The sequence below is a fragment of the Lathamus discolor genome, chromosome 2 (assembly GCF_037157495.1).
Source record: "Lathamus discolor isolate bLatDis1 chromosome 2, bLatDis1.hap1, whole genome shotgun sequence".
NCBI classification, from domain to species: Eukaryota; Metazoa; Chordata; class Aves; order Psittaciformes; family Psittacidae; genus Lathamus; species Lathamus discolor.
Window position 1 is genome coordinate 95,520,979 of NC_088885.1, and position 25,848 is coordinate 95,546,826.

Here is a 25,848-nt window from a genome sequence, read left to right on the forward strand (position 1 = left end):
CACGGAGTGTTTGCTTTACTAATAGATCAGAACAGATTTCATTCAGTTCCCAAACCTTCCACTATTTTGTGTCCGCCCTTTAAAATCCATAACTATTTTCAAAAACTAATTCACCAGACGTGCCATTCTAATGATAAATTGGTATACTTGTCATTCTTTTTTATTCTTTTCACTTCTCTTTACAAGCACCAAATTTCGTGTAAACAGCTGTTTCATTGTCGGAAAAGGACAATGAGGAAGCAAAACAGACTTAAAAAGGTTATTTTTCTGTAAGTCATAGTCCTTCTTGGTATTTATAGGCAGAACGGAGGTGGCTGCATTCTGTCCCAGTCTGAATTCATAAACCTAACTTGATCGTCTTCTGAAGAATTTATGAATCATGGTTAATAATCAGCTTTAGGCCCTTCTGAGGCAAGAATCACATTTTGAAGCTACAAAGGTCCACTAAATAGCCCACGGGAAATGACCCTGCATCCCATTAAATATAAAAACTCACTACTGTAGGACTCTATGTTAGAGGTAAAACATTTCAGTCTGTGCTCCCTTCAAGTGTCAGAAAGCTCTTTCTGCCTAAATACTTTATTAAGATTGAAGAAGCATGCCAGGTTTCTGCTTCTCAGGGAAACTGTTGTCTTCTAGAAAAAGTTTTCTCCCTTTTACTTTGGGGAGAAAAAAACCTAAACCCTTTATTTTTATCATTCCTGTATATTTATTATTGTCCACATTTTTTTAAAGCTTTTATCTTTCTTTTATCTATTTCATATGCCTTTGGCAAACATCATAGTTGTCTTCTTTCTATTCCCGGAGTCAGCGACAGTGTATGCTTTATCTTAGTTAAACCAGGTTGCTATTTTCCTATTTAAATGGAAGATATATTTTGAAAGTCAGATGTGAAGGTCAAGAAAATGGTACTTAGTTTATTGTGATTTAGGTCTTTGTGGGCTGCTTTTTCCTTGAAGAGGAGCATAATCACAAGCATATTATAGAAAAATAAAGTGAAATTCCCATTTAATTTAATAATCTAAATTTTCCGACCATAAGTGGTCATTTGGTTTTTTGTCTCCTCAACTGCAATGGTGGTATCAGCCACAATTTCAATAGGGAAAGACAATTTACAAGCATTTCTTCATGTTAGTTCATTTAGGGTTTTTTTGGAATATACATACAGTGTATGTGAAAGTTAAAAAAGACAAATGCAACAAATAGACCTGCAGCTGTTGATTTCCACTGCGTGATTTAAGAATTAATAGCAACAAAATATGGTCATCTTATAGATGCTAGAATGAATATCTAGTGGCTTTCTACTTATAAAAGGGAAAGTTTTATGAAATTATTTTCTGATGCAACCGTTCTGACTTCAGACAGCTTCCCATAGCCTACAAGACCTTTGTTATAAAAATTCTTGGCATACCTGAAGGCCATTCAGAAGGTTGTTACACTTTATACATTTGGTACAATATGAATGGCACTAAGAAGATATAATGATTATAAAAAACAGTAGTGTTGACAAGCTACTACCAGTAGCAAAAGCCTTAAAATATAATATGAATATAAAAATATAATATCAATATAGAATAGTTGCCTTCAATCATTTGAGGTTTGAGAAAGAATTTTCATCACAAGGAAATAAAAATGGAATGAAAAAAGAGAAATACAAAAATTACAAAGTCTGAAAAATAGAAGAATTACATTCTGATTACATTATTTGAAAAAATCCAAAAGAAGAAAGCTCTCTGGAAAGTAATAAGGGTGTGAACCTTTAGCAAAGTAGACCTGATCTTACAGTGTGTGAGGTAGAAAAATAACAAAACAATTTTCAACTGCCCACACAGAGATTTAATCTCTGAAAGCAGATAAATAATGAACAGCTATTCTTTTACAGCTGCAATGCAGCCTTACTTGGAATATTGCCTGCATTTCTGGGTATGAAATTGTAAGAAAAATGCTAAAAATTTCCAGTAACTTTGAAGAAAATAAAAAAAGGAAAACACCCTTAGCAACAGTTATTGAGGAAATAACATTAGCAGAGAAGGAGAGGAAAAAGAAAAAGCCTAGTAAAGCTGAAAAGAGCTAAGCACCCTTTCCTGGCCTATCAGGAAACATGTATGCAATAAAAGGAAGTTCAGCCGTCTTATGATGATAATGAATGCTTGTCTTCCACCATAGGTAGGGCCATCTACTCTGGGAATATGTAGGTTTCTGAGAATCCTGTAAACCTTACAAAATATGCAAATAGAATGCTTATTACTACATCATTTCTCTTTCTCTGTCAGCTTTATAGACTCTTTTTTGACACAAAAGTGAATTTCAATTGTTTTTGAATGTCCTGTTGGATTTGCTCCAATGAATGGCTACATATTTTTCCAGCCTGCAGAAACAACACATTATTTTAAAAACCTTCAGATGTTAGAATCTGGGGGAATAAACCCAAACCCTGTTTTTTGTCTGTTTTATTTTTGTCTCTTACACTATGATTTCTTTTGGGTCAAAGTTACAGTATAGTTTGCCTGAGAGTGTCACACTCAAAGTCTTAATAAAAGGAAATCCATAGATTTACTGTTAGAATAATTAAATACAAATATTTTAAATACTAAAATTAAAAAACTCTAAAATACTAAACCACTAAAATACTAAATTTCTAAAATAAAATGAAAATAAAGTCTAATGAAATAAATATTAGTCTAGTTGTAGTGATGATAACATCTATAGTTCCAATTACATAATGCACATACAAACTTTCAAGTATTTCCTCCTTTATATGAAATTATGCTCATCCTCTGAGACCCTAAAGCCAATGGCTAAAGTTCTGGGGATTGAAGGTGTTACAGCAAGTCATTGGTATCCCTAGTCCTTTATTAAGAGCAATATGGTAGTGATGTGAATAGTGACTTCGTCCTGACATTAGGATCCACTTAGAGCAATTTTATGTGTTTACTAACCTGCTCCACATATTGCTTTTTATTGTTCTGAAGTTCCAGGGTTTTTTTGATATACCTATGTGTTTTACAGACATTAGATACTTGTACTTTGCTTTCTTTGTTATAATTGAACCAGGTTTTAAATAGCTCCCAAATGACATTCCTGTGATGAGTGACAATTGGCCATAGGTCCATTTCTTATAGCCCTAGAATCTTGGGTATCACCCTATCCCTGTATTTTCAGTATTTCCACTACCATCCATTCCTCTATGCTTCATTTTATTGTATGACAATGTGTAACAATCTGTTGTTATCATGCATTAATTTGAAAGTGTATAGAACAAAAGTAACTGCTCAAAGTTAAGCAAAAGCTAAACCGAAGCAGGTAACAGTTACTTGATTATTAAATGAGATAAAAAACATTGCAAGCTAAAATCTCCAGTCAGGGTAAGACAAGTCCAAGCCTGACAGGTGCTGAGGTCTAAAAGAAGCTTGCAGCTTCTTATAAGCAATAGCAACTCCAAAATTACTGGACTAAAAGGGAGCTGCTCACAGGCATTGAGCAGAAGAGTTCACAATAGATACTGAGCAATTCGGCAACTACTACTTAAATCTCTTGGAGCACTCAGTAAATCATGGTTTGAAAAAGCTACCTGGAAAAAAGAAAACAAGCATGGGATACACACTGAACTCTCTCCAGCTACTTCTGCAGTATGATTTCTTGAAGACCATCCTGGTTTGAGACATGCAGCACACACACTGAATAAACCCATAATTTTTAAACCATTATTCTGTCCATGAACCTGTCTCCACCAAAAGTTCTTAGCTTCTTCATCTCATATTTATTTATTTAGGTCACTAGCCTAGACTGTGGATTTATCTTGTATAAGGAGAAAAAATGTAATTTGCACTGCCCAGAAATTACTCTGGAGAGATTTTGTTTTCTCATAACACAAGGTGATGATTGTTCTTGGTCTTCTGTGTCATGTATGAAATGGTTGAATTCTACTACATTTTTCCTTACGTCCTTCCTGAACAGAGGACAACCTTACAAATGCGCTGTGTACTCTGCAGGACAGGGCAGAAGTGTCATTAAAACTTTATGGAAACAGACACTATGATTTCATGTGTAAAACTCTGCTTTCCTGGTGCCATATATATTTCATTATAAAAATATTAATGACATACTAATTATTTCACAACACATATTTACTGCATAAACCAGAATCTATGCATAGCCTTAAAACAGAAATGGAAGTAAAATGCATTTTATAACTAGTGTTTAGCTTGTTTGATTTAAGCCAAGCTGTTCCTCAATTTCTATGTCTACACAGTTCTTTTTGGCCAAATTAGGAATGCAGAAGTGTTCAGAAGGCACTTGCCAGGACTCTGATAAAATATGTACTTGCTCATTTGATGCCTGGACTCCTGATTAAATGTCTTTGGAAACTCCTTCTGACAGCAAGCATCTTACTAAGCATATTTAAATGCATCTTGTGTATACAGATGGGTCCAGTGTATCCAACAACAACAGAAAAATAAAGCCATCCACTGAGAATTGGTCACATAACTTGAATACTTAGTTGCTATTCAGTGAATTACATCTGTAGATCTCAGAGTGCTTTTGCAAAATATTACCCACATTTCTCACAGTAGAAACTGAATCACAAAATTATAAACAAGTTGTGTTGTGTCAACACACTTAGATTTGGTAAAGTTTCTGGGACAAGCACCAGGTTTTACTCTCTGCTATGGGAATCCAGTAAGACAAAAACTATTGCAAAAGTGTCTGTGACTGCTTCTCTGATGCAGATAAATGAAACAACAATTATGTTTTATTTCATCCAGGAAAATACCTTAACCTGTTGTCCTCTGGTTGATGGCACTCCTGCAGATTTCTTCTTCTAAGAAGAAAGTAAGTACCAAGTACAATGAGCATAGAAGCTTAAGAAAACTCATAACTAGCAAAACCATGAATTGTCATTTAAAGCATGTCCATAGTTGAAGCATTTTTAAGAAAGGCTCATGAGTCCTTTTCTATGTCAGAATAAGCTTTGCAAGCACTTCTGTGTATAAGATCATAATGTTTCATGACTTATTGCGTAATATATTTAAGTGAACAGAAAGACCCTCAAGTTTCCTACATGTGAAGAAGAGGTGAAATATTTTTCTTTGACCTATGAAAGCAGCTCCTTAGCAGACATATAGGTTGCTTGCTTAGACAGAAAGTGTGAACACAATTCTAAGAATAAAACAAAGCTACTGGAAAGGAAAAAAAACGCACTTTTCTACATAAAAGTTTATTTATAGATCTCACTTGGGATTAGCCAGGAATTTCTTTCACATGTGAATCAAATGAAAGAAGAATAGAAAGTAATTAAATTATGATATATTACATGGAAAGACAGAAGATTAGAAGCACATCTTCAACCTACCTATATGAAAGGCATAGACACAAAAACGCCTGTAAATGTGAACTCAGCAAGTAACCACATGTTACTACTGCAAAAACATAATTTACATTCAACATCTGGGTTTTGTGAACTGACTTCTAAATAAAAAGGAATAATAATATAAAATGGTAGAGTGTAGTCTGGAGCTGCAATTCCATACCTCATTTTGCTTATCTTCTCATAAGTGTTCCAAGAGAATGCTCTTCATTGCAGTCCTAACAATGCCAGTGAAATTAATTATGCAAATAAAGTTCTTCCTGTGGGAGTTCAGTATATTTTTAAACTTCTCTAGTGTTTTCACATAAAGAATGAAAATTTCTGGACATACAGAAACAAGTCTAAGAAGATACTAAATGCTAAATACTACTTGATTTAAGGACCTATACACTGACCGAAATTATCAAGTCCCAGTTAAAGGAAACAGTTTGGATATATGTAAAACAATGATGATATGCTGTGCCACCACGGCTTATTTTCCCTCTGACAGTTTTCATATTTCTACACAATGACTACACAGCATGTGACTGGACTGCTCTAGTTAAGAACATGGGAATCCTGTCTGCAAGTAGACCCTACTTATACTCCTAAAAGAAGTTACATAGTGGGAAGAGATTCTATTTTGTCAGAAGATTAAGTAATGCAATATCACACAATGCCAAGCTATATAAGCCCTGCAGCACAATGCCAACACAGAGATATAAATGCTTTCTTTGATGAAATTTCCATTCTGTGCTAAGATTTAGCCTAAAATTGGCATTTGGAAACAAACCAAACAATAAGATTGCTCCAGAATCCAGGAAACGGAGAAAAAAAAAAAAAAAAGAAACTATAAATACTGTATGTGCAGTGAGTAATTTGGCACATTTCTTCATAAGACATACAAAGTTAAGAAAATGGGGGAGTTTTAGCGCTTGGGTAATGATACATAATTTTCATATCTCTTTATTCTCTGGTGGGGGTTTTTTCATAGATATGTTCTCTGATACAGGAATGGGAAACTGAGGAAAAAATAGTGTATATTGTTGCTTTCCCTTTTATATACCAGAAAAAATTGATAATAATGTACTCTTTTTGGCCACATTCCACTTAACTTTTGGCTTTTCCATAATGGCAAGATTCAACGGATTTGGAAACCTTGGAAACCTTTTCCATAGCAGTTTAGGGATTCTGTTAAAAATGAAAAAAACAGAAACTGTGTTTTGTGCCCAATATGCTATATGCATTTGATATTTTTCAGGTAATCTCTGGACATAAAATATTTGTATGAGAATTCATTTTCTCACAGTGTTTTCTTTGTGGCTTCTTGATTTTACAGCTCCCTTGAGCTGGTACCAGATGGTCTCTGCCCAAATTTGCAGTGATAAAACCAGAAGCCTACCGTGGCCTTAGTACCACCTTCCAGACTATGTAAAGAGAATGCATATATATCTATACATAGCAGTGAAAGAGAGAAAAAGGTCTGAAGTATAAAAAAGTTCATATACAATAGTCAGAGAGCCTTCATCGTGCAAAAAGGATGTGTTTCATGAGGAAGTATCTATGTCCCATGAGGAAAGAGAGGTTTCACCATTCAGGAGATGCATAAGTTTTATTTGTTTTTTATGGCACAAAGCACCAGTTTCACAGGTTCAAAATATATTTTTGAGCCAGAGGAAAGGCACACCTGTTGTATTTACACTACTATTGACTGTCCTCATCTGGATGTAGAAATAGTGGTCTAATTATCACTGAACTAATTGTTGGTCTGCAGTGGGTTGACCCTGGCTGGATGCTACGTGCCAACTCCTCAGCAGGACAATGGAGAGAAAACACAAGGAAAGGCTTAAGGGTCAGTATAATAAGGACAGGGGGATCACTCAACAATTATTTTAATAGGAAAGCAGACTTGGGGAAAATTAATGTGAATCAAGTCAGAGTAGAATAATAAGAAAAACAAATCTTAAAACACCTTTTCCTTAGCCTTCCTTTCTTCCTGGGCTTAACTTTACTTCCAGATTCTTCTGCCCCTGAGTGGCACAGGGGGATGTGCAATGGGAGTTGTGGTCACTTCATCTCACAGTGTCTCTATTGTTCGTTCCTCCTCAGGGGCATGAATCCTCATACTCCTTCCCCGGTCCAGTGCAGTCCCCTTCCATGGGTGCAGTCCTTCAGGAGCAGGCTGCTCCAGTGTGGGTTTCCCACAAGATCAAAAGTCCTGCAGCAAACCTGCTCCAGCATAGGCTCCACACTCTCCATGGGGCCACAGGTCATGCCAGGACCCTGCTCCAGTGTGGGCTGCCCATGGGGTCACAGCCTCCTTCAGGCATCCCCCTGCTCTGGCTTGGGGACTTCCATGGGCTGCAGGAGGATATCTGCTCCACCACAGACCTCCATGGGCTGCAGGAGCACAGCTGCATCACCATGGTCTACACCACTGGCTGCAGAGGAACCTCTGCTCTGGTGCCTGGAGCATGTCCTCCCCTCATTCTGCACTGACCTGGGTGTTTGCAGAGCTGCTTCTCTCACATGTTCTCACTTTTCTCTTCGGCTCCAAATGCTGTTGTGCATTTTTTTTCCCCCACTTCTTAACTGTGTTATCCCAGAGGCACTACCAGCATTGATCATGGGCTCAGCCCTGGCCAGCAGCCAGGTCCATCTTGAAGCTGGCTGGCAGCTTCAGACACGGGAGAAGCTTCCAGCAGCTTCTCACAGAAGCCATCCATATAGCTCCCCCCCCTCTACAAAAACCTTGCCATGAAAACCCAACACAGGGTCACAGGATTTTTTGGTAGGGAACACTTTTAGCATTCATAATTGAGCATGATGACATTTAGTGTATAATGGTATTATTATACTTAAATAAGCAAATAGCTGATAAATAAATATAAACATTGACTTTTTTTTTTTTTTGTGAGAAGACGTACATTGAAAAGCTATGGAGAGCATGTTATACATTGACAGAGTCAAGACTGGCACTGTTTAGTTTGGCAGGGCCATGCCTGTATACTTCAGAAGGAAATGCCACTGGTATTGTTTTATGCAATTTTACCAATATTTATTTTTGTAAAGAAAAAGAAGAAGGACATAAATAAAATAATATTATTTACTATTATTAGTACAATATTACTAAGAACAACATGTAATGGGACTGATCATAGCCTTTTTATTAGCACACGCTTCAGAGATATCCAAAATTATCTTTTAGTTGGTTTCCTTATTAATTCAGCTAGAGAAGACACATCATTACAAGATTAAAATGGCATTATTATTGCTGGGTGATATGAAGCTTTCTGGAAACAATAGTTGTTGTGACAACAATCACTGAAAAAGAAAATTAAATATGTCTAAAAGTACCACTGATAAGGCTGTAGTCAGAATTCTCTTTTTAATCTACATTATAACGAGTAAGTGTTTTTTTCTTTCATGTTGCTAAATCATATAAATATTAAACTAAATTGCACCAACATTAGTGCATTACTGCAGTGCTTTACTTACATGAAAGTAGGAAATATTTACTAATTTTCCAAATACGGCATATCAGATGACTCTTGGAAATACTTATCCACATGATTCATGAAAAAGAAAGTTGTTTCCAGCAGGTAATAACAATACAGACAAAGAAATATTTTGCAATGCAAATAAAAAGGATGAAAAACCAAACACTTCCATCAGACTGACTGTAAAATCATAAGACTGCAGAGTATGATATGCATTAAGCATAATTATATACAAATGCATACTTTGAAAATGAACATCAAAAGTGTGTTTATATTGCAGTGAAATTAAGCACATGTCCCAGTTAATATTAATAACTTCCTTGTTATATGAGTGTGTTTTCATTTTAAGAGCATTTTTATCGTGTAGTCTTTCCCACTGTGTTGGATCTTCTGTTACAGTTCTCACACCAAAAAAAATATGAGTGGACCACTATTGTGGGCAAAGAAGCCTTCCTGGCTTATCTGCCACTGATACTTCTAAATGGGGTATTACAGAATCATATATTATACATATTATACAAGATCCTTTTATATGCACTGTTCTAACTGATAGACATCCATACAATTTGGGGAATACACATGTCAGAAAAAGGAATAAAAGAAATCAGTGGGACAGTGGAATAGAAGTTGAAAGCACTGAGGAAAATTATGGAGGAAAGATGCTCTATGATAGAGAAAGCTTGGTCTGAAACACTAACAAGCCATTCACAAAGCATTTTTTTTAATTATTACTAATTTCAATTATAGGTTTAAATAGGAAAAATAGACCTGTGGGAATACACTGCCTAGCCACAGGACAAAAGTGACTGCCACCTGCTGAAGGGAGATCAGAGAAGCATCAAATGCAAGAATCTCAATAGGAATGTGAAATGTCAACTAATTCACCCTAGACTGGCTAAAAAACACAGAGATGCTGAGGCTGTGTTTTTAGAAACAGCCAGTGATTCCTGGACAACTAATAATTCCTAGGCTGAGCTATACAAGAAATCCCCTAGGAGAAATAATTCTCTTGGTCCTGAGACAGTCCATAGGAAACTGTCATAATGCTACTGTCAAAGAGCCACTCTGCATAGTAGATACAACATACTTGATCTCAACAGTTTTGTGTAAGAAGACCTCAAAAATACTCTATTGTCGTGTGATATTTAAAAAGGCAACAACATGAAAGTGAGAAAGCTACTTAAAAGAAACTGAAAAGAGCAGCGAAAAAAATATAAAATCTTCACTGGAAGTTATAGAATAATTTTGGAGCCTCGTCTTGGAGGTGCAACATAAATGCACATGTTTTCAAAGATTTTTGAAAGAGTGAAAGAAAGTCATCATGGGCAAGCAGCAGAGTATGGAAGTCTATTAGAAACAAAAAGGCATCTTTCAAAAACCTGAACTTCAATCTGAATAAAGAAACCAAAAAAGTACATGAAATTTGGTAGCTTAAATGTCTTATTAGGAACAGAAAGTCTGTCAGTCTAAAGGTATGATGAACAGTCAAGGCAGAAAATGAGTGCTTGGATGAGATGACGAAATAGATGACAATATAGCAAAAGAACAAAACTACTATTTTGAATCTCACTGCATAAGGCAGGTGTTTGAAGACTTTTTTAAAAGCCAGAACTGTTTTTCAAAGGAAACACAAACAAGAATATAAATATCAGATTTAAATATCGGGACCACAGCTTATAGGACAACTTGACAAAATTAATGATTTTAGATCACCAAGGCCAAACACATTTATCCAAGAGCTCTGCTGAAATTCAAGAAAGAAATGGCTGAACTCAGGACTGAGGTATGTAACTTCTAACAGTTGGATTTGACGATCTTAAAGGTCTTTTCCAACCTAGTTGACTCTATGATTCTATGATTCACTTTTAAAATTGCCTACTACCTGAGGACAAGAAGGAGACTTTATCTAGAGATCAAGGGCACCACAGATCAATAAGCCTGTACTTTGAACTAAACTTCTAGAAAATATGACAAAGTCTGGAGCATCTACAGAGACTTTTAAGGAAAATAAGCAGCCATGGTATAAGAAGAGGAAAGGGTCCAAACTAGATAAATAACTCCATACAAATTAGGAGGCCATGGAAAAATGGTTATTTTTCACAAAGAGAAGTGACCAGTGGAGTTCTGAATAAACCTTCATGAAAAGGAGGTGTGAAAAAGTTTGCCGATCATGCTGGTTTATTTTGGATCTTAAAAGAATAGTTAATAGTTGGCAGCAGAGAGTTGCAGAAGGACTATACAGCACTGAGGTCTCGGATGGTAAACTAGAAGATGGAATTTAATGCAAAGAAATGTGAAGTGATGAGAAGATGGATAAAACAACCTAATTTTATAATGGGTTCTATAATAAGTTCTAAGATGACTGTCACACTCAGGAATGAGCTCATCAATTATAATTGTTTCACAAAATTATAACTTCAGGGTTCAGTAAAAGGAAAGAAAACAAATATTGCAAATTAATAGGTAAAACATTAAAACAAGACCAAAAATGTAATTATGCTACTATACAAATCTCCAGCACACATGCACATGAATGTTATGTTCATCTGACGCTCCCATCCTGAAAGAGATATTGCAGGAAGTCAGGAAAACTATACAAACAACACAGCACAAAATGATGGCAGACTAAAGTCTATTCAAAAGTGTGCAACAGCTTCCAAGTGAGGAAATGCTAAAGAAAATAGGATGGTTTGAGCTAGACAGCACGAAGGGAGGTATGATGACATCTCTAAGTTCAGAAGTGGTGCAGTATAGGGACCACTTTCCCTCCAGTTCTAGAACTATATGAAATCAAACAAAACCAGGAGGTAACAGGTTCAAATCAAGAATAAAAGGCTGATCTCCACACAGTATGTAAATTAGCTGTGTTAAGACCCCACATAAAAGAATGTGGGACTCAAATATTTGTTTGGAGTCAAAAGCATTGGAAGAAGGTGAGGAAGGAAATGTAACTGGAGTCTGTGAGGAACGGAGGTACAAGCTCTACCTTCAAAAGTTTCCTAAGTATATAACTTTTGGGTGGGGTGTGAATATTTAGAGGAATTTCACAATATACTTGTCATCTTCCTCAACTTTTTTTCCAGGCATCTGCTTTCCCTAGTGTCAGAGACAGGATACAGGACCAGACAGGCTTTTGGTCTGATCTAGCACAGCTGTTCACATGTTCTTAGTGATAAAACTCACTGTTCTTCATTATGAAAAATAAAAATATTTGATTTTTTTTTGTTAAACTTTACACATAATAGCCAAGAGTGAATGCTACACTTCTTTGCAAGTGAGCCTGAAAGTCCCACTCTTGATCATCATATACTGAATGAAAAACAGTTCTGTAGTTTCTGCCTTGACTACACAGTCGTGCTATATGTTAAGAGTACTGTAAGGGCTTAAAAGCGTGTTCATTGTTATGGAAATATTTAAAATGTAAGAAAGGTTTCTATGGGGGTTCTAAAGGTTTTCTCTTTTAATGTATTTGCAGATCTGTTTTGGTGGTCAGCATGTTAAAAATAAGTGGAAAGAAACAAGCCAGCTACCTTTGCAGAAGATTTATTCTTAACTGTGCAGAAGAGAGAAAAATGTTTATGTATTAACTCACTCATTCTAAGACATGAGGTTTAAGCAAGGTCAGGCTTCTATAGCACAGGTGCCAATTAGAAGTGATCAAGTTACTGCATCTTAATTAGTTACCGTTTATCTGTTGAACCTTAATAATTGGCTGCATGTGTGCTCCCATTCTGGAACAATTGTAATGCCAAATGCTCTCATTTAGGACTGCCCATGTAGATCTACAGTTGTGTAACATTACCTACATACAGTCAGAAAATATCTTTATAGAAAGTTTCAGAAAAGAGAAAATTTCTGCAATCAAAACCAGCGTATGTTTGTGATAATTCCTCATTCTAGTAAATCATGTTTCCTTTCATCTTTTGTGTTTGGTCAGATGACATTTCCCAGTGCAATATGGCAGCTTCCTTGGTTTTTTTAAGGAAAGGCAGTGCACCAGAAGATAAAAATTCAACTTGGTAGTCCTACTGTAACAAGGAAAATGTTTCAAGGCATTACTCTTTTACTCATATGAAACAAGTCATATGCACAAATCAACATTTTCAAACTTTGATGAATTTTCAACAATTTTCCAGTTGCATAAAAAGATCTACTTTTAAGTGACATTATTAAGGATGATGGTATATGAGAAAGAGGGGACTGTAATAAGGACAAAATCTGTGATAATGGAAGATTTTGATTACATAGTTAGTGATTGGAAAACAGCTATGCAAACCTCAAAGAAGATAATATGAATTTATACTGCAAGAATGGATATTACTGAGCTTGAACTGCCTGTGTTGGAAGAAGCCATTCAGTCATAATTTCAGTTTCGTTCACTCATTCATTCATGAGATTTATAATATATGTAAAAAACAATAAAATTGTACAGCATGGGAAGTCTTGGCAATTATTAAGTTTGGGTGGGCAATATTCTCCTGAAGAAGATCTCAGCTGCCTGTCACAGGCCAATGTTTTCTGGAAACATTCTTGATTTCCAGATAACACCTTTAATATCTTCACCAAATATGCCCAGTAAAAGTAATGGTTTTCAAGCAATACTCTCTAGGGTACTTGCAGCATGGACATCAATAAAGTCCAGAAGTTTTTCTTTGTCACCTGATGAGAAAATAACTCAGAAAACTGTACTAGAAATAAACAAATTAAGCCTCTTGGTTGACCCATAGTCTCCATTCTGCACCAAATCTCAGACATACAAAGCACTAATGTCTGTAGAAAACAAACTTTTTAGACACTAGAGAGAAATATCAAACAGGAATATGCAAAGGAAAGGGTAAGGGTTGCCAGACGTTATCTGGAAATGAAGATCACACTAAACAGCAAAAAGCAGAATAGTCAAGCCATCCTTACTACCAGCCACTGTCAATCACTGTCCCTCAGTTTAGATTTGAAAGAAAAAGGTGCTTTTGATTCTGTCTTTAGGAATGTGAGGGCAAGAAGAATCATCACAGAGATAAAAGGGGTTTAATCTCCAGCAGAGAAGGGGGAAGAGAAACAACTGCAAGTTATAGGACAGGTACACCGTCATGTCTTGCTGGACTGTTTTAGACTTGCCATAAGTTCTGCATGATTTTACTTTGTATTTTATAGACTCTGTGCACCCAACAGCTTAAAAATGGTACATCTCGCAACTGAGAATATTTATCCCTAGGTTTAGAGTCATAGAATAGAATCATAGAACAGTTAGGGTTGGAAAGGACCTTAAGATCATCTAGTTCCAACCCCCCTGCCATGGGCAGGGACACCTCACACTAAACCATCTCACCAAGGCTCTGTCCACCCTGGCCTTGAACACTGCCAGGGATGGAGCATTCACAGCTACCCTGGGCAACCCATTCCAGTGCCTCACCACCCTTCAATGAAGAACTTCTTCCTTATATCCAATCTAAACTCCCTCTGTTTAAGTTTTAACCCGGTATCTCTTGTCCTATCACTACAGTCCCTAATGAAGAGTCCCTCCCCATGGATTCTCATAACCTGTAGTGAAATAAACCAGTTTATTTCAGATGTTTCTGGATTGACACTTTCTTTTTTTGCTAATAAAAAGTCTGATTTGTGACATTTCTGAAGAGATTTTTGTTTGGGTGTTTTCCCATGCAGAGATAAGCAGTCCTGATGAGCACTGGGAAATAATTTGAGAAATGGCTGCAGAGCCTGCAACTGAAATTCATCTCAGTGAAATCTAAACAGGGGGGAGGGTTACTGAGGTCAAATGTAGTTATGTAGTGCGTAAAGAGTAGAATGAGCAAATAATTGAAAGGCTTTTGAAAAATATATAAACAGTCTGGTAAAGACAGACTGAGGAGGGTTTATACAAATAAGCAGAAGAAAGTTAAAAGGATAATTAGGGGAGCAAAGAAGCGATATTGAATGTCAAGTTGTATGGGATATTTCAATTAAGGGCTCTTCAGCTATAATAGACACAAGTTCAAAGGTTAAATTGTCCCATTAAAAACAATGATGGTGGATTGAAGACAGGGCACAAGGAAATGGGAATTTGTTAAATATTATTTGGCTTCTCTTATTACAGCTGAAAAAGAAGATGGAAAACTGACTGGGAGAAGAGCTGTGTATCTTAAAAAGATAGGTCAGCCCATAATAATGCACAGGTAGAATTGGAAGTAAATGAGTCATTTGGCTGCCAATGTACATTTCCCTGGTGTCGTAGAGGGAGCTGTAGGAGATAAAGGAAATACACTCTAATTGGCTATAAATTAGGGAGGTTCTAGCTTATTATTGTTTGTTTTTTTTTTTTAGTTTTTTTTTTTTTTTATGTAACCTTTATACCAAGTATCATATAGCTCTGGGGTAACACAAATACCTATACAGTCATTTTCCTCAGTGTAGGTCATCACAGCTTTTCTAAAGTGAAGTATTAGAAATTACCCAAATTAGCGGCAGATTAATACACCAGTACATGTTGCCCAAATCCTGGGGAGGGAACATGCGATAGAAGAGCAGAATCAGTCCAAACCTGTAGTGAAGAACTGTATGGAAAACTGTTGGGAAAAACAGTTTCTTACAAAAATATACAGAAATATGTTTCCTCAGACCAGATACCAGCACTGCAATAAAATACTAAAGCTTTGAGCTGGAAGAGTATCACTTTAATTTAAATCTCAATTCAATCTCAGTTTAAAAACTGAGTAAAATTCAGGCAGAGTATCATATTCAAAAGAACCGGAAATGTTCATATGGTATAAGTTTCAAAGTAACACTACAGAACAAAAGCAGCATCCACAGTATAATGAGATGAACTAGAATATTACAACAGGGGTAAGCAGGAATAGTATACAGTGCACAATGACTGAAAAGACAAATAAAAGATAAGGCTTCTGGGTGAAATACTTATTGAAATAAGGAGTTCACCAACTTTTATTTCCAAAATTCCATTTTTACTGTTCCCCTAAAGATGGGTGGACATTCAAAAGCATCTCCAATTACAACAGTGGAATTTTCGAGCTTTGGTGTTTTGAATATCTTGCAATTTGAATGCATCATCTTTCTTAACACGATTGTTTATGGTGAAGAGTAAGAACTGTACTGCCTTGTGCAGCCTTGATTTGGCACTTTCACTTTTTATTTCTTACAGGAAAGATTGGTTTGATCAGCCTCTTCTCTGTGACAGCTATTATCAGCTAAAACAATTTTCTTTCTTTGCTGCATCTCCTCTTTTGCAGCAGTAGAAGCTAGGAGCTAAGCCATAGGAGAGAGGAGACCTTAGTTAACAAAATGCTGGAAAGCTGACAGGAAACCAATCTTCCCCTAATTGTAGGGGTCTAAACAGCTAAAATATCAGATACAGCTGTGAATAGGAGAAAGAGTAACAATTTTTTTTTTCATTAACACTATGGAAAAACTTTCCATTAGCCAGTTTTGAGGCCTTTAGGGTGATTTCTAGAGGTCTCTAAAAATAGGAAGCTTTTTGGCCATTTGTTTTTTAATCTCTGTAAAAGATCACACATGAGGGGAGAGTCACATTAAGAATCTCAAGCCTCATTCTTGACTAAAACTCTTCACGTCTCAGATGCAATACTAACAGATTTATTCTCACTTCCATCCTCACAAATTCACTATATTCACTGCCAGCTCTACAACAAAATGAACCTATTTAATCATGGGACTTAATCGTTGGAATTTTCTCTTTAAAAAGCTCTCAGGTCTGTGACATCACTTCTGAATATTAGGATCTCAACTGTTGTGCTACTCTAATGAATTAGAACTGTATTATGCTGTTCCTCTTTTTTGTACAGTAACTTCTTAAACAGCTGATTTACTATACAGTACCACTGTTTTTTAAAACTCTTATTAATGTGGGTCCTGTCTCTGTTCTTGAATCTCATTTTGACAGGTATCTGCGTTGTGTGTATCTCCTATTTAAATACCATACTGTCACCTCCTTAAAAGATGTCTTTTGCATTGTTTGCTTTAAATTTAAAGTGGCTCTAAATTATGTCACAATTTATATTATTTTTATGTCTTTATGTTGTTTAAAATTAAAAATGACCCAATGGAATGAGAGGAAAGATATAAATAAATTGTTGTTATTAATGTTACCACAGCAGCAATTGTGTTTGTTACTTCAGTACTCAGGATGCAAAGAGAAAACATAATCACCAATAACCTCTTATATTTGTTGCATTTATGCAAAAAGTTTCTGTGTTTCAACAAAATTCTCAATATGAAAAAAATATGCTAAGAGGTAAGACTTGAGGCTTAAATCAGATTAAAGCACAAATGTGCTTTTATCATAAAAGGAGAGGAGGAAAAAAGCCCTTGAATTATTTTCCTTTTTCTTGCTCCATATCTCAAGCCATTACTGCCAACCCATCAAATGAAAACTGGATCATCTAGAAGCTAAAATTGCGAACACTACAAGTCATGTTGCAGTTGACATGAAAACAACCACTGCTGGCATATCTTGTATTTTTACAGCTGACTATTCTCTCCCTGACATTTTTAGTAAAGTTGAGCAATATCCAGATTCCAGCCTTGATACCAGTCGGCACAGCAACATTCATCTTAAGATGACATCTGTTGAGAATTTTTCAATAACTTAATGGTTATAAAGCATGTGAGGAGGGGGATAATAGAGGGATTATGACATAAAAATGCTAAAGCCCTTGTGGGGGAACTGCTGCACATAAAGTTTTGATTTGGTAATTCAAACTAATGCAGTTTGTAGTCCTCTAGAGAGAGGGCAATAATGGTGCACAATATGCTCTTAAACACTGATGCATAACACATTGTGCTAGAGCCAAAAGGCACTGTACAATATCATTATGGTGCAGAGAGAAGTAACAGCTTTGGGAGTTGCTTTCACAGTGATCTGAATGCACAGGTAACAAACAGTGCTATTCTCCTTTCTATGCTCCTTAATATATATCCTAGGAAAACATGGCAATTATTGTTAATATGGTAAAATGATAAAGCTAATAGTACAAGGATCAGTGTCATGCAGTACGTATATGCTTTTTTCTTTTTTTTCCAGAAGATGGTTTGAGCAAGATTAAAATTTAGGATTGTTTGTCTTTGAAATATAATGTAATAAGTAGTGTAAAGATTTGCACAAAGCTAGAAAATACAGACAAAATTAAAGATCTCACTACTTGTAATGGACCAAATTTACTATTACTAATATTTTATTAAGGATAAAAACCATGTAAACAGAAATTCTTAAAATGGAATAGAGAATTACTGTATAATTTATAAAAATCTTGTAGAATGGATAAAAGACACACAATTTTTATCCTTCTGCCTTATTTATTATTGTTGCAAATTCATTTATTTAGTTTACATTTAATGCGCTGTTGGATGTAACATGGAACATAGCATTTAAATGAGAACATAATTTTTTTATTACTTCTCTAGGACTTTTGGCAATGTGACTTTAAGGTGACAAAACTAATCTGTTTGCATGATAAATTGTCTGTACTAGGACAAAGCAAAACAAATAAATAAAACTCCACCATACTGACTGATTTTTCAGAAAATGCATGCATAGATGAGTTTTCAGTTTATAAGGACGCTGTCAAGTTTGGATGACTCCATCATTCGCTTGCTGTAAATATGGTGATACCTCTTTGGATTTTCTAATCTGAGTAAAAAGTTAAAAAAAAAGGTTTTGTCATTTAAAATTCTTTCTCTCCTGAGAAATCCTTTAAGCTAAACAAGAACTTTTGTGACTTTACATAAATGGTGATTCATCTCATCTCCCTTTTGTTACCTGAAAATAATTTTTTTTAGTACAAACTGGTCTATTTGTCTCACCATACTTAATGTAACCAACATATGTAAAAATGACAAACAATTGCATCCCATTTTGCTGCTTCTCCTATTAGGTTGGATTAATCAGCCTCTCAGAGACCTGTCTCCCTTTACTGTCTCCAAAGAAGTAGCCCAGAGAACTAACTTACCTAATTCTGACTGACAAACGTGGGTGGAAATTCTGTCTTAATGACGCAGTAGGGAAGCTGTGGAAAAAAAAGTGGAGATATTCACAGTCCTACATGCCGGCATCTAGTGTCATTTTAGACAGTAAGAGTGAATTTCTTGGCTTTCTGCTGCTGGTCCAGACAGCTGTGGCTTTCCAGTAAGTCGTAGGTCATAGCTGCCACCCATATGCTGATGTACCAGGCAACTGAGCATGTGTAAAATGAATTATATTCCGCTGCTCCCTCTTTAACTGTTGGTCCTCTGCAGCAAAGGGAAAATTAGTTTGATCTCAGCAAGAGATGAGGCTCTGAGGCCATACCTAATTTTGAGTGTAATGTCTACAGCTTTAGAGAGAAGCCAGTGCGTGTGCTCCAGGGGAAGCCCTGCACTTCACTGTGGTTTTTCAGATCCCTGCTGCAGTAGAAACTGTTCCTCCTCCAGTGTGCTTCTAAGCCACGCAGGCCTATGTAAAAGTATATCATGACACACTGTGCTCAAGCTACTCTTGCTTTGTGTCAAGAGAAAGCTTTGCAAAGGGGCTCAGATCTTCTCAGAGAGTTATTTCATAGAATCATAGAACAGTTAGGGTTGGAAAGGACCTTAAGATCATCTAGTTCCAATCCCCTGCCACGGGCAGGGACACCTCACACTAAACCATCCCACCCAAGGCTCTGTCCACCCTGGCCTTGAACACCACCAGGGAGGGAGCATTCACAACTTCCCTGGGCAACCCATTCCAGTGCCTCACCACCCTCACAGTAAAGAACTTCCTCCATATATCCAATCTAAACTTCCTCTGTTTAAGTTTGAAACCGTTACCCCTTGTCCTATAACTACAGCTCCTAACGAAGAGTCCCTCCCCAGCATCCTTATAGGCCCCCTTCAGATACTGGAAGGCTGCTATGAGGTCTCCATGCAGCCCCAACTTTCTCATCCTGTCTTCATACAGGAGGTGCTCCAGTCCCCTGATCATCCTCGTGGCCCTCCTCTGGACTTGTTCCAACAGTTCCATGTTGAGGACACCAGAACTGCACACAATACTCCAGGTGAGGTCTCACAAGAGCAGAGTAGAGGGGCAGGATCACCTCCTTGGACCTGCTGGTCACGCTGCTTTTGATGCAGCCCAGGATACGGTTGGCTTTCTGGGCTGCAAGAGCACACTGAAGCCGGCTCATGTTCATTTTCTCATTGATCAACACCCCCAAGTCCTTCTCCACAGGGCTGCTCTGAATCTCTTCTTTGCCCAGTCTGTACCTGTGCCTGGGATTGCCCCGACCCAGGTGTAGGACCTTGCACCTGTCATGGTTGAACTTCATAAGGCTGGCATCTGCCCACCTCACAAGCGTGTCAAGGTCCCTCTGGATGGCATCCCTTCCCTCCAGCATATCAACTGAACCACACAGCTTGGTGTCAGCGGCAAACTTGCTGAGGGCGCACTCAATCCCACTGTCCATGTCACCAACAAAGATGTTGAACATGACTGGTCCCAACACCAATCCCTGAGGGACACCACTCACTACTGGTTTCCAGCTGGACATTGAGCCATTGACCACAACTCTTTGTGTATGGTCATCCAGCCAGTTCTTTACCCACAGAGTGGTCCACTTATCAAATTGATGTCTCTCCAATTTAGAGACAAGGATGTTGTGTGGGACAGCGTCAAATTCTTTGCATAAGTCCAGGTAGACGACATTAACTGCTCTACCCCTGTCCATCAGTTCCATAACCCCATCATAGAAGGCCACCAAATTGGTCAGGCAGGATTTCCCCTTAGTGAAGCCATGCTGGCTGTCACCAAGCACCTTGTTGTTTTTCATGTGCCTTAGCATGCCTTCCAGGAGAATGTGCTTCAAGATTTTGCCAGGCACAGAGGTGAGACTGACTGGTCTGTATTTCCCTGGGTTGTCCATTTTCCCCTTCTCGAAAAATGGGGGTTATATCCAGTCATCAGGAGCTTCACCTGACTGCCATGATTTTTCAAATATGATGGCCAATGGCTTAGCAACTTCATTTGCCATTTCCTTCAGGACCCACGGATGGATTTCATCAGGTCCCATGTACTTGTGCACATTCAGCTCCCTAAGATGGTCTCGAACCAGATCCTTTCTTACAGTGGCACAAGGTCTTAATTCTCACAGTCCCTGTGTCTGTCTTCCAAGTCTTGAGTTGTGTGGTCAGAGCATTTGCCAGAGAAGACTGAGGCAAAGAAGTCATTAAGAATCTCAGCCTTCTCCAAATCCAGGGTGGCCAGTTCTCCTGAAAGCTTCCAGAGGAGGCCTATGCTGTCCCAAGTCTTTCTTTTATTCGCTATGTACATGAAGAATCCCTTCCTGTTATCTTTTACATCCCTAGCCAAGTTTAATTCTAACTGGGCCTTAGCTTTCCTAGCATGCTCCTTAGCTTCTTGGACAAGACCCTTGTATTCTTCCCAGGCTGCCTGTCCTTGCTTCCATCTTTCATAAGCCTGTTTTTTCCCTCAAAGTTTCCTCAGCAACTCCTTATCCATCCAAGGAGGTCTCCTGGCCCTTCTGCTGCACTTCCTTCTAGTTGTGATGCAGCACTCCTGAGCTTGTGGCAGGTGATCCTTGAATATCAACCAACAGTCTTGGGCCCCCCTGCCCTCCGGGGCTATATCCCATGGAACCTTACTAAGCAGGTTCCTGAAGAGACCAAAGTCTGCTCTTTTGAAGTCCAGGGCAGTGAGCTTGCTACAAACTCTTCTCACTGTCCTGAGGATCTCAAATTCAACCATCTCATGATTGCTGTAACCAAGGCTGCCCTGGAGTGTCACATTTCCAACCAGCCCTTCCCTGTTGGTGAGCATGAGGTCAAGCATGGCACCTCTCCTTGTTGGCTCCTCTATTACTTGCAGAAGGAAGCTGTCTTCCACACAATCGAGGAACCTTCTGGATTGCCTGTGCCAGGCCATACCTTCCCTCCAACAGATACCAGGGTGGTTGAAGTCCCCCATGAGGACAAGGGCCTGTGAGTGTGAGGCTGTTCCTACCTGTCTATAGAGTGCTTCATCCACAGATTCCTCTTGCTCAGGTGGTCTGCAACAGATCCCCACAGTAATGTTTCCCATCGCTGTTCTGCCTTTAACCCTGACCCACAGACTCTCGGTTGACTGCTTACCTGAATTTATGTGTCATGTGATCAAACCTAATTTAAATTAATGTCTTTTTAGTATCCCAGGTCATAGAGCAGCCAGTTTCTTCTCTAGTCATTTGGCTACACTGATTTTTTTCTTACAAATCTCTGGTTTGTAAACACTAACAAGTTTTTAGGCTTCTTTCCTTTCCAGCTCCTCCCATCTTTTCCAGCAGGATTCTCATCCAAAGGTTTGTTAAACAAATGGGAGATTTTACATTTAAAATCAAGGTCTTAAATCAAGCTGTTTGGGGGGAATTTTATTTTCAGCTGAGGTGTTTGTAAGTTTAATCATGCATCCGGGAAGAAAAAGATAGCAGACAGTACATCTTCAGAAATTAAGGCTTTGCTTAAAATCAGCGTTCCAGAGCAGCTGCATGATGCAAATTGGGACTGATTTAGGGTACATTCAGTTTGGGTTCAGATATGATGGTTTGAAAGTATCTCACATAGCTTCTTCCTGACGGGCTCTATGTTGGCTCAGGTACTTCTCATTGTAAACAGTGTGCTCTGTGATTGTGTGCTTACTTCTCATCTAGAACAGAACAGTACTAGCACATTTGTCTGCTGAAGCAGAGATCTTTGTGATTGTGAAGCTAAGATGTTAGAGACATTTCTCACAGGCGCTGTCCCCACTCTGTTTTCTTGAAACACCTGGAAAAGTGTCAGAATATAGCATGTTGCAAACCTGGCAATGGTGGAAAATATTTCCCTGCCTGTGCCTGGTCTACAAATGGCAAAGGTAAGATTTCATCCCTGCTGCTCTTGCTCATGAGGACAGAATGCTAGGCAAGGATGACTACTCCTCTAGGCCATAGCCCGTTTACAGCATGCATGCAAACCAGGTGGTGGAGTTGGGAAAGTACATGCTTACCCCAATCATTCAGCAAGATAAGTAATTTAGCCCGGGAAGAATGGTTCCCTTCTTATCCATTTTTCCCAGCTTGCAGGTTCTTGGATGTCTATCTGATGCAATGTATAAGATGTATATTATCTTTGAAAATAAAATGTTGTGATACAAATTATATATTTTATGAGACACCTACCAATTAAAAGATTCAAAAGTCTGCTTAAAATATAATGGAGGAAATTACATGGGATATATGCAAATCTTTTTATGCTTTCTTTATATATAGTATCGTAATCCTTAGAATGAGAATCTGCTGCATTGTTCCATTGCCAAAGTGATGTCTACAAACAAGGGCTCAGGGAATTGCTGCAGGCTTTCTGATGAGCTGAGCCAACAAACCACTGTGGACACAAGCCTGAGTTTTTGAATGAAGAAAGAAGAGAATTTAAACATACAAAGATATTTGTCTCTTCCCTTTCAGATTTCCAACAAACAGCTCTTCCTTTCCTTTACAGGCAATAATTTGAAATAAAATGCAAAACCTAAAAATACTTGCATGATCCAAGTCTTGTCCATCTTTTCCAGCTAGATAATTTGCCCTGCTAAAAGATGCTACTGTTCTTTGCAGTTGCTACTGATTTGTTAATTAATATAGTAACTTGAAAATACAATATTTTAACCATATTCTAAACACTTCTAAAAATACTTAAATGCCATTTTGCAGAAAAATTAGTTGTGAAACTATCTATCAGTGCAACTTTCAGTTAAAATTTTGCACAAATAAATATATTCTATATGTTATTCTTTTCAAAGAATGTTTGATCTAATGGCTTCTAAAGACGGAATCTTGTTTGATTTCCTTATTGTTTAATTGTTTAAAAGTAATTAAACAATTGTGTAAATGTTTAAAAGAACAGTCTGAGAAAGATGAAAGATGTGTTAGTTTGCTTAGCTATGTAGCATTAGAAGACTCAATATTTTGTAAATTATGGAACAAGATTCAGTTTAAAGGATGAATTTTTTTTTTATTATTATTTATTTATTTTTATTACACCAATTGCTTCCCTTCTTGAAAATACTAAGTGGCCTTAAAGTGACAAGGAGTTTTTTAAGAATTTTAAATTAATGTTAAATATGTTAAGCCCTTTTTTATGGAAAAAAAAAAAAAAAGAATAAGTTTAGTAGACTCATGTATTCAAAACCCAGCTATTTAATGATTTTTGCAATAGATCTTATATACATTAGTGGTATATGATGACATGAATTACAGCTTTACACACACAACCAACAAAGAGAGAAAAATAGGACTGCCATTTGCTCTAGACTCTTTGTGTCTGTGCGTGGCCACCTTGTGTTGGGATTTGAAGTATGTGGCTCTGTAATACTTTGCACCCTTTTCATCCCTTATCTTTCTTGGTGGATTTGGGTAGTATATACTTAAATGCTTGGATATCAGTGCAGAGGAGAAAACTTTCCTAAATAGATTTCTATAAATGTTTGTACACATAAGGACATGGTATCTACAGATATTTTGGGAAATAATTATTAAACGTCAAGGCGCAGCAGCCAGCAATAGCTAGAGAACTTTCAAGGTCATGGCTACTTAAATAATTTCTTCTACACTCTAAAAAGTATTCAGTCACTTCTGAAAGAGTAAGAGATAAAAAATTTATTGTAGTTTTACATCACTTTCATGGTGTTTTTTGAAATAAAGTTCTACCTGTACTCTGGACTCCTTCAAGTCAACCAGAATGCAGAATTCCTTTTCTGAAATGCTTTTTTTATTCTACAAGAAAGCCATATTCCGTGAGAACTCATCTGTTACCAGCAGTTGTGCTTTGCTAGTCCACTGTCTGAGGTGAATCTAAGATCAGTTATGGTTTGAACATAATCATGAAGTGCACAAATAACTGCATTTAAAGGCAGTATTCTTGCTGTAGTTTATATCCAAGAGTTTATAATTAAGGTGATATATATTAAGAAAAGTTTGTAGTTAAAATTCTGCAATGGAAAATGTCCCCCCAAGTCAGAAGGCAGGACCCACTCTATCAAGTTTATAATTAAGCAATAATCCCAAGAAACGCAGTCATTACCAGCATTTAATGACTACTTTGTTGGTTAACAGCTCAACGTGAAGTTGAGGATTGTTAACACTCTATCAAACTTCTTGTTAAGTGTGCTAAGTTTTTATTTAAATACACTTGGATCGCGGCTGGAAAGCTGTGGGGGGAATGGGGTGCTCCCAAGTGGTTAATGACCAATTTTTTTCCATCACTCACAACACAGGGCACATTCCTTTATGTTTATATAATAGCTGTTAACTACAGATGGCTGGTGCCCCCCGATTTTGGTACTTTGCGTGACCTCAACCTTAGTCATCTGTATCTGTATTGATACTGGTGATATCTTCTTGCTGGTGAGCCTTGTAGAATAACAGAAGTTTATCTTAGAGCGTTTTGAGAATCCAGCCAAGAAGACATAATTGCCACAGAAATCAATAGTAATATAAATAGTATAAGCACCTTTCCAAAAGCTGTGACAACCTCAGCTGAAGTTAAAATGAGCATCAGTGTACACCACTTCTGAATATTAAGGAAGTATCACGCAACCTCCTTGAACAGCATGGATCAAGTAGCAGTGTGCTAAAAGTTTCACCTAATCTCCCATTAGCAATAATCAACAGTAAGTACAATTCTAGTCAGAATCAGATTTATTTTGATGGGCCAGAAAGGAAAGTACCTTGTTGGGTGGGATGACTAGAAATTAATCTTACAATGTCTGTTGAGGTAATTCAGCCTAGGAACATTAGCTGAAAAACAAAGTAATGATTCTGAATTAACTGGATTTTTTTCTTCTGAACTGCCTGCGAGAAGCAGCCATTTTCCTTTGTTTCATGCAGTAGTGGAGGTGCTGCTACATTTACAGTTTACAATGACTTCCTGGACAGGTAGCAACTGAAGATGCCCTGAATTAGTGGCATGGGTTAGACCTGATGAAAATTAACA